Here is a 7,960-nt window from a genome sequence, read left to right on the forward strand (position 1 = left end):
GTTTCCATTCATTATGCCATAAGTATTTAAGTTTAGTACGCTGGAAGCCATTTCTGCCAAGAGAGACACCAATGGCTTAAGGATATACAAAAAGTTTACTCATTGTTCCAAATACCATAAATGCAAAATTTGGACAAGTTCCTGAAAAGTTTAAAAAAAAAAAACCCAACTAGTAATTCTGAACAATTTTTTCCACTAGCTATAGTAAGACAGTTACTGCCTGCTTTCTAAATGGAACAGAAAAAAAAATGGCAAACGAAACTATCAAGGTCATTTAACAAAGTTTTCTAAACTCTCAATTGCAGAAGCACCTGTAAACATTTATAGCTGTGTTTTTTCCAGAGATTTGCACACTGCTGTACCCCTTCCCACAAGTGTACAAGTATTTTGTTTAAAAGATGATATATTAATGTTGTAAGGGTACATCTTATTTGAACTTCATTCCCAGAACATGTTTTATAATTTTACTGAGGGACCTCTCAAGAGTCTTCCAAAACCCCACCCACACCATGTTTTGGGCCCAGATACTAATGACCCTTCCCCTAAGCTAAAGTGCAGCAGCTTTAAATGTAATTAACACAACACAAGTCCACTTAATGCTTTGTTTACAAAATAAGCTTTCGAGGTTTGATAGGTAGCTCTTGAAAAAATTATCCAAAATAAGTTTTATGTTGAAGGCAGCATACAACAACTCAGTTTCAGAGAACAACTTGGTTGTTTCTTTTGTCTTCTATTTTGTTGGGGGGGGGTGGTTAAAGTCAATATAAAAATAGTCTAACAATTGTTACTGTATATCTTTCATCCTTCTTATATTTAAAGTTTACAAAAAATGAAACGAAAGAAGAAACATTGAAATGGATTATGCTGTAACAAGTTTCATGCTGAGTTCAGAACGCTGTCCTTAATTCACCCCCACAATGGCAATGTAGATCATATTAAAACTGGCCACTATTCAGAGACCCTTACATTAACAGCTAGTCAAATTGAGACATCCAGGACACTTCTTAGCCTTAAATGTCCTAGTTTTGACAAATTAAGGCAGACACTGCTAGTTATTTTGGTAGAAATCACTTACATTGCAAGGGGGGGGGAAATATGATAAATGAAATGCCTCCAAGGTCATGGGCATAAGCTTTATCAACTAGGTTTCCAAACAAGCTTCTTCCTGAAATCCTATCAGAAGTTCTTCCAACTTCTAGACTTTCACATCAGCAGGGAAAATAAAATTCACCATCTTCTGAATGCCCCCCATACCCTCTCACTCCAGAATGAGCAGCAGCACTCCCTTCTGCGACAGGCAGCAATCATCCCCCAGTATTAAGGCCTCTTCATAAACTCACGTGGTGTAACATCCAAAGGTTACATACACCATTTGGCTGAGGATGACACTGTCATACAAGCGCCACCGTTAGAGACACTTCCTGCTACTAAGTGGTACAAGAAGGACATCACCCTGCTCACACAAACGCCCTCCCGCAATCTGCTGAAAGCAGCCTCAATGGTCCTCCGGGAGGACTCCTCCCTCTATTTCAGAGGCGTTGCAGAGATGCCTTCATCCTAGTCCAGAATCAATACACACACAGTCCGTCTAGCCATTAATAAATCAGAACAGCAAGTCCGCTGGGGTAAAGGGGGGAATTTCTGTCTGCCTCTTTGCCGGCTCTTAACTAACCCGGACTGGGGAGCTGCCCACAAGACAAAGCGGCGGAAGGCCGGGGGGAGGGGAGTCTGCTAGTGCAACTGAAAAGGCAGAGAGACCCTCAGCTACAAGCGCCGTCTCCCCCGCCCCCAGGCCAGCGGAGGCTAGCTGGCTCCGTGCAGGGCTGGCAAGGAGGCAGGCTGAGGATGATCATGCCGTGCAGCAGCAGACGACTAATCCCAACTACTTAACCCGGCAGGGAACAGGGGCTAAGCACCACCTATGGTGTGTGCACCCGGGAAGGGAGGGAGCTCGCACGGCGAACAGCGCCTCTGCGCCCACTGGGGTAGCCGGGCTCGGCACTACCTGTGCTGCCGGGGGGGGGAAGAGGCAGCTGCAGTCCCCCAATCACCCAGCCCAGCACACATGTCACACAGCGCCGGCGCCGCTTACCCCGTCTCCTCCCTAGGAAGGTCCGAGCTGCAGCAACGCCCGCCCCGCGCAGGAGTCCAGGCAGGGGGAGACCCCCGCATCGGCCGCCCTCAAGGTCACACCGCGCCCCGGATACAGCGCGGCAGCCCGCTGCAGGGGTTAGCGGCCACCCCACGGGGGCAAAGGCGCTGAGCCCACAGAGCAGGCGGGCGGAAAGCAGCCGCAGCTCCGCGCCCTCCGGCGGCTCAGCCCCTGCACCCGGCGGCTGGGGCGGGGGCGGCGCTGCCCTGCCTCGGGGCCGGCTGATGCTCCAGCTACTGGCTCCGGGGCTGCCGCTTACCTCGGCCGCTGCACAGCCGCACGCTGGACGGCGCCTCGGGACGCACCGGGAATCTGCCGCTGCCGCCGCCTGCTCGGCGCACAAGGTGCCCGCGTCCCCCGCCCTGCTCCGGGTGGCCAGCCCCGCCCCGCCAACCGGGGGGAAGGCAATGAGGGGGGCGGGCCCCAGTCCCACCCCCGGCAAGCAGCGGCTCCTCACAGGGCAGGAGCCAGCGCTTCACCCTCGCACGCGCCCCGCTGCGGCTTGGCCCCTACCAACACCGGCTCAGCAGCACCCTTCACGCCGCGGAGCCCCAGCCCTGCAGAGTAACCGCTCCCACCGCCACCACCTCCTGGCCGGGCTGCAGGGCAGAGCGGCCCGGCCCCCGCCCGTCTCCCCCCGTCACTCACTCACTGCTCACCGAGCCACCCCCTCCCCACGCTGCAACTGCCGCTTCCTACCCCTTGTCCCGGCGATCACATGACAGGGGTCTTGTTCGGGTGAAGGGGCTCCAGACGTGCGGCGCCTTCAATGGGGGAGGAGAGGGAGGAGCCTCCGCCGGGAAAAGGGGGAGTGGGCGGAGCCAGGCGCTCTCCCCGCCTTCCCCCTCTCCCATTGGCTGTTGGGCGATGACGTGCTTGTTTCCATGACGTGTGTGGGCCGGGCCGAGGCGTTTGATGGGGCCCGGCGGGCTTGTCGGTGACTTTGCTACGAGCTTCTCTTCGGGGAGGGGGCGGGTGCAGTGCGCTCTGCCCCTCCCCCGCCTTAAAAACCCCCGGCCATCCCCGTGCCTAGGGGCGGCAGTAGGAGTGGAGGGAGGGAGGAGCAGCTCATTGCGCGGGGTAGCGGGGCACAAGGGGGAGCTAGGGGGCAGTGGGGGAGCCTATCGCACAGGAGAGAAGGTAGAGCGCGGGAGCTCATTGCAAGCACGGGGCAGATAGGGGGAGCTCCCTGCACAGGGGAGGGGAGCAGAGAGAGGGAGCTCCCTGCATAGGCGGGGCAGAGGAGAGTATAAACTCGCGGGGAGAGAGGGTTCTCGCTTTATGTAAGGCGTGGGGAGGAATTGGCCCGCTCACCCCTTTCCGGAGGTTGGAGAGTAGGGGGATCGTACCCTTCTCAGGGTTGAGGGGAGGCTGACTACCCAGAGTCAGCCCTCCTTCTCCCTTGTTTCCATCTGAGGGTGAAATCAAATTACAGTGACCACAATCCGGAAAGCAGCTAGTTAAACCTGCTGCCTAGACCGCGTGAATGAGGGACACTTCAAACCAGGCTGAGGGCGATTGATTGTAAATGTCTCATTGAAACACACAGCAAAATCCTCCCCCAACCCCAGAGGGCGAGGACTGATTTAAATTTCATTTTCGGTGAGACAGCTTTCCTTCCCCCACACCCAAAGACAGATCTGTAAATCCTCTCTCTGTTCCATCATCTCAGCAAAACCCGTGGGGTGCCTCATGTATTTCCAGTTTTAGTTCTGTACGTGTCATTTTACAGAGAAGTGCTCCGAGTTACCGTGGCTTTATTTGTTTTCTAATTCTGAATGGAAGTTATGGACATTATTTATGCAACCTGATTGGCTGTTTTACAAAGCATTAATTCCCTTAAAATGCTCTGTCTATATCAGTTTATTAATAATAATATAACTATGATCTCAAAAATCTTACATTAAAAAATAAGCCAGCCTCATAAAACCTCTCCTCTATAAGATAATATATCCATTGTTACATCCATTTTTAAAATGGGAAAATTTGAGGCATAGAATTTGTCAACATTTTCAAAAGTGCATAGTAATTTTGACTGCCTCAGCTTCTGAGTGCCCAACTTCCAACACCTCAGACTTGACTTTAAGTGGTGTGGATCATTATCCATAGCTCCTGCTGAAGAAACTTTGGAAGCTGCAGATATTCAGCACTTTTCTATGTCAAGCCCTGGAACTCTCAAGGATAAGGAATATTAGTGGAGGCTTGAAAATCTGGGCCTAAATGACATAATGAAGAACACACAGCAAGTTGGCAGCAGAGCTGGGAACAAGAACCCAGAACTCCTGATTTCTCTCTCCCCCCTTCTCCAACTCAGTAGATCACCCTTCTCAGTGAAAATACTCCATAAAACACATTTATTGCTATATGCTCTTTGTTTTGTTATTTTGATTTTCCTTTTCTTTTTGACACAATATCAACCTCTCTGCTGGGCACTTCAGTGGAATGAATGGCCAGCTGTGTTTGGTCCATCAGATTCTTTTAGCCAGCTATAAACACCCCATCTCTCCATAGTTATTGCTCAAATCCCACAGCTATTTAAAATCAAAGTTGAAAAGGAAATTAAATGTAGAAGCTTGTGTAATGCTAGTGGTGAAGCCTGAGAGGTGTAACAGAACCTAGTGGGTTAAAGCAACCTTCATGCAAACAAATTCTAGTGAAGTCAATGTAAACCAGCCCACAAGGACCAGAAAATAAATAAGTCACTTTAACTACATTATCATTCGCTTAGTTGTGTTTCATTGTCTGTTATTCTTTCTTACCTGAATCTGTGAAGCAGTCACAAAAGGGCTGCTAACTAATTGGCTCCTGCCCATGTTGAAGGCTGCTAAAAATATTACCTTATGCCACATCTCTTGAGGTCAATAGAGAAATCAAAACAATGAAAAAGACAAATCCTGCAGATTAATATATCAAAATTTTCTTGTATTTCTTCTCAGAAGGAGAAAATAAAATATCTAAACCCATATATCACAAGAAATTCTCTTGCATTCCATCTGCAACTCAGTGTCCTCATGTGCACTGATCACAGTGGCTCAGCAAGACTTCCCCAGACACTTGAAAATTGCATTTCTGGATACAGCTTTATGAAACTGGCAGATGTGTTCTGCACAGCTCTGCCATGTCTCCTAGCCCTTAGCTAGACAAAAAGGGCTAAGGAAGCATGTTCTTGTGATTAAGACACTGAGATCTTGATTCATTTTTGGATTCTGCCACAGACTTCCTGTGTGATGTAGGGGGAAGTCACTCAATCTCTCTGTGCTTCCATTCTCCACCATAAAATGGGAACAATAATAATTTCCTATCTCCCAGGGATGATGTGACATTATTTAATTTTTACAAAATGTCAGATCCTGTGATGATGACGGCGATAGATTTTTCATAGGAAGATTCAAAATATTAGGCTCAGTCACTGTATCATCATTGTAGTATTAACATTTATTTTACAATAAAGTACAAGAATAATGTATACAAGATACAACACGAAAAGAGTGTGTGTGGGGGGGGGGAAAGGTTATTGGTGCTTCTATAATGTCTTCTATCTGAGGATTTTGAAATTCTTACCAAATTAATCCTCATAAGTAGAATGTTCTTGCCCATTTTCCCGAGATATATTAAATCAAAAAGTATTTCTTCAGGTCCTTCTCCTGTGTCTAACACACACAAGCTAACATTTTCCAAAGATGCCACTAATTTTGGGTGCCCAAACTTTTGCAGCATCAACTTCAAACAAGACTTGTAAATGCTTAGACCTACACTGATTCATTTTGAGCAATCTCAGTGCTACTGTAGACAGGAAGCATTGGCATTTCTTTTCAATTGATTTTCTCAGCACAGTCCCACAATATTCCTTCCCACTTATTGCAGACTACTCTAGATAAGAGTCCTATTTTCTCTGTGCTCCTGCCTGGAGTATCCCAGGAGCAATTTTCCTGGAAGTCTTTTACCTGTATATAATTCCCCTATCTCACCTCCAGCAATTATTATATGCAGTGTTGTTGTAGGTGGTCCCAGGATATTAGAGAGACAAGGTGGGTGAGGTAATATCTTTTATTGGGCCAACTTCTGTTGGTAAGCAAGACAAGCTATCATGCTACATAGAGCTTTCCCTCAGGTCTGGGCTCAAAAGCTTGTCTCTCTCACCAACAGAATTTGGTCCAATAAAAGATATTACCTCACCCACCTTGTCTCTCTAATATTTGGTCCAATTCAGTTGGGCAAAAGGAGGATGGGATCTGTGAACCAGGTCTAATGATTTAAAAGGTGCGACCACTGTTGTAAGGGTGGATACAAGTAACTGTGGAAGTCTGTGTATTTCCCCTCTTCCCCTTGCCAACCTCAGCTCTTTCTGGTCAGCAATGAATGAGTAGGGTGTGGAATGCATCCCAGTAGCTGAACAATTGCTGAAAAACCAAAGACCTCCTGCCTCCTTCTCGAAGTGAACAAACATGCACTCTCATCTTCCACTAGTACCATTATGACTGGATTCCCGCTTCTGCTATGTACTTCACCCTAGGCCACTTGTTATTATGTTGGTGAATAAAGGATGGACATTCTTAAGCTTCTATGGACCCCACAAACTGCCCAATATCATTGTGATCTGCAACAAAATGGCACCTGAATGATTATAAAGAATAAAAGTGTGAAAATACACAGGGACAGTATTATTACCAATTCAAAAGCCATATCTATTTATCACACTAAGGGTACGTCTATACTTACCTCCGGGTTCGGCGGTAAGCAATCGATCTTCTGAGATCGATTTATCGCGTCTTGTCTAGACACGATAAATCGATCCCGGAAGTGCTCGCCGTCGACACCGGTACTCCTGCTCCGCAAGAGGAGTACGCGGAGTCGACGGGGGAGCCTGCCTGCCGCGTGTGGACCCGCGGTAAGTACCTTGTAGTTCGAACTAAGATACTTCAACTTCAGCTACGTTATTCACGTAGCTGAAGTTGCGTATCTTAGTTCGAACTGGGGGGTTAGTGTGGACCAGCCCTAAGCTACTTAGTAAGCACAAATGCCCCAACTAGTAATAGGTAATTCATGGGTCAGTCAGTCAATCAGTTAGTTTCTTGGCTAGCAAGACCAGGCAGCTATCTAGCTCATGTAACAGTTTCTCTCCCCCTTTTCTTCTAGGGATCATGAGCAATGAATTGCGCACTCAACCACTCATGCAGCTTAGCAATGAGGTTGTGAAGCAAAGCAACCTTCCCTCAGCCTCCTCTAAGATGGACATGGCCTCTCTATCACTGCTAGGCTCCTTTCTTGGTAATCTCCAGTGCAGATTTATCAGGGTGTAACTGACCTATTGTAAACAAGACTCCTTGGACTTTGGCTGGAATGTTCAGGAGCCCAATGTCCACCTGTAGGCCTGCATTTAACATCTATTTCCCAACAAATGCCTGAAATAAAAGAGCATCTTTAAGGCTTTGTGCTGAACCACCCTCTTCCCCTATCTTCCACCCAAAATGGTAAATTTTAATTTCTTTAAAAAATATTTTTCATGAGGTTTTGTATTCCCTGCTGTAATAATATGCAGCCCGCAAACAAGAAATGAAAAATAAACCAGAGGAATAAAGGAATTAGGGACAAAGTAGATTGTTGCACAAGCCACCTTTATCTTCATCATGTCACATTTGAAAGAGAAAGAAAGTACATTATCCTCATTAACTCTTTCTTCTTTCATTTCCTTTTCAGATACTGCTACAACACAGCAACACGACAGCCTCAGAACAGACAGAAGAGTACAAAGGAAAGTACTTCATGTAGATAGACTCAAAACCTACATTAAAAAAAAAAAAAAACCAA

The 7,960-nt window shown here is 47.2% G+C and overlaps 1 protein-coding gene across 1 annotated transcript in view; it reads right to left on the bottom strand.

The window, feature by feature from the left end:
- Positions 1-2,941, bottom strand: part of ATP2B1 (ATPase plasma membrane Ca2+ transporting 1) — a 105,733-nt gene extending 102,792 nt beyond the window's left edge. Inside the window, exon 1 of the mRNA XM_065419954.1 lies at positions 2,852-2,941. The gene's annotated coding sequence lies outside the window, so the exon portion shown is untranslated. The remainder of the gene's footprint in view (positions 1-2,851) is intronic.
- Positions 2,942-7,960: the final 5,019 nt, after the last annotated feature.

This window comes from Emys orbicularis, chromosome 1, assembly GCF_028017835.1.
Source record: "Emys orbicularis isolate rEmyOrb1 chromosome 1, rEmyOrb1.hap1, whole genome shotgun sequence".
NCBI classification, from domain to species: Eukaryota; Metazoa; Chordata; order Testudines; family Emydidae; genus Emys; species Emys orbicularis.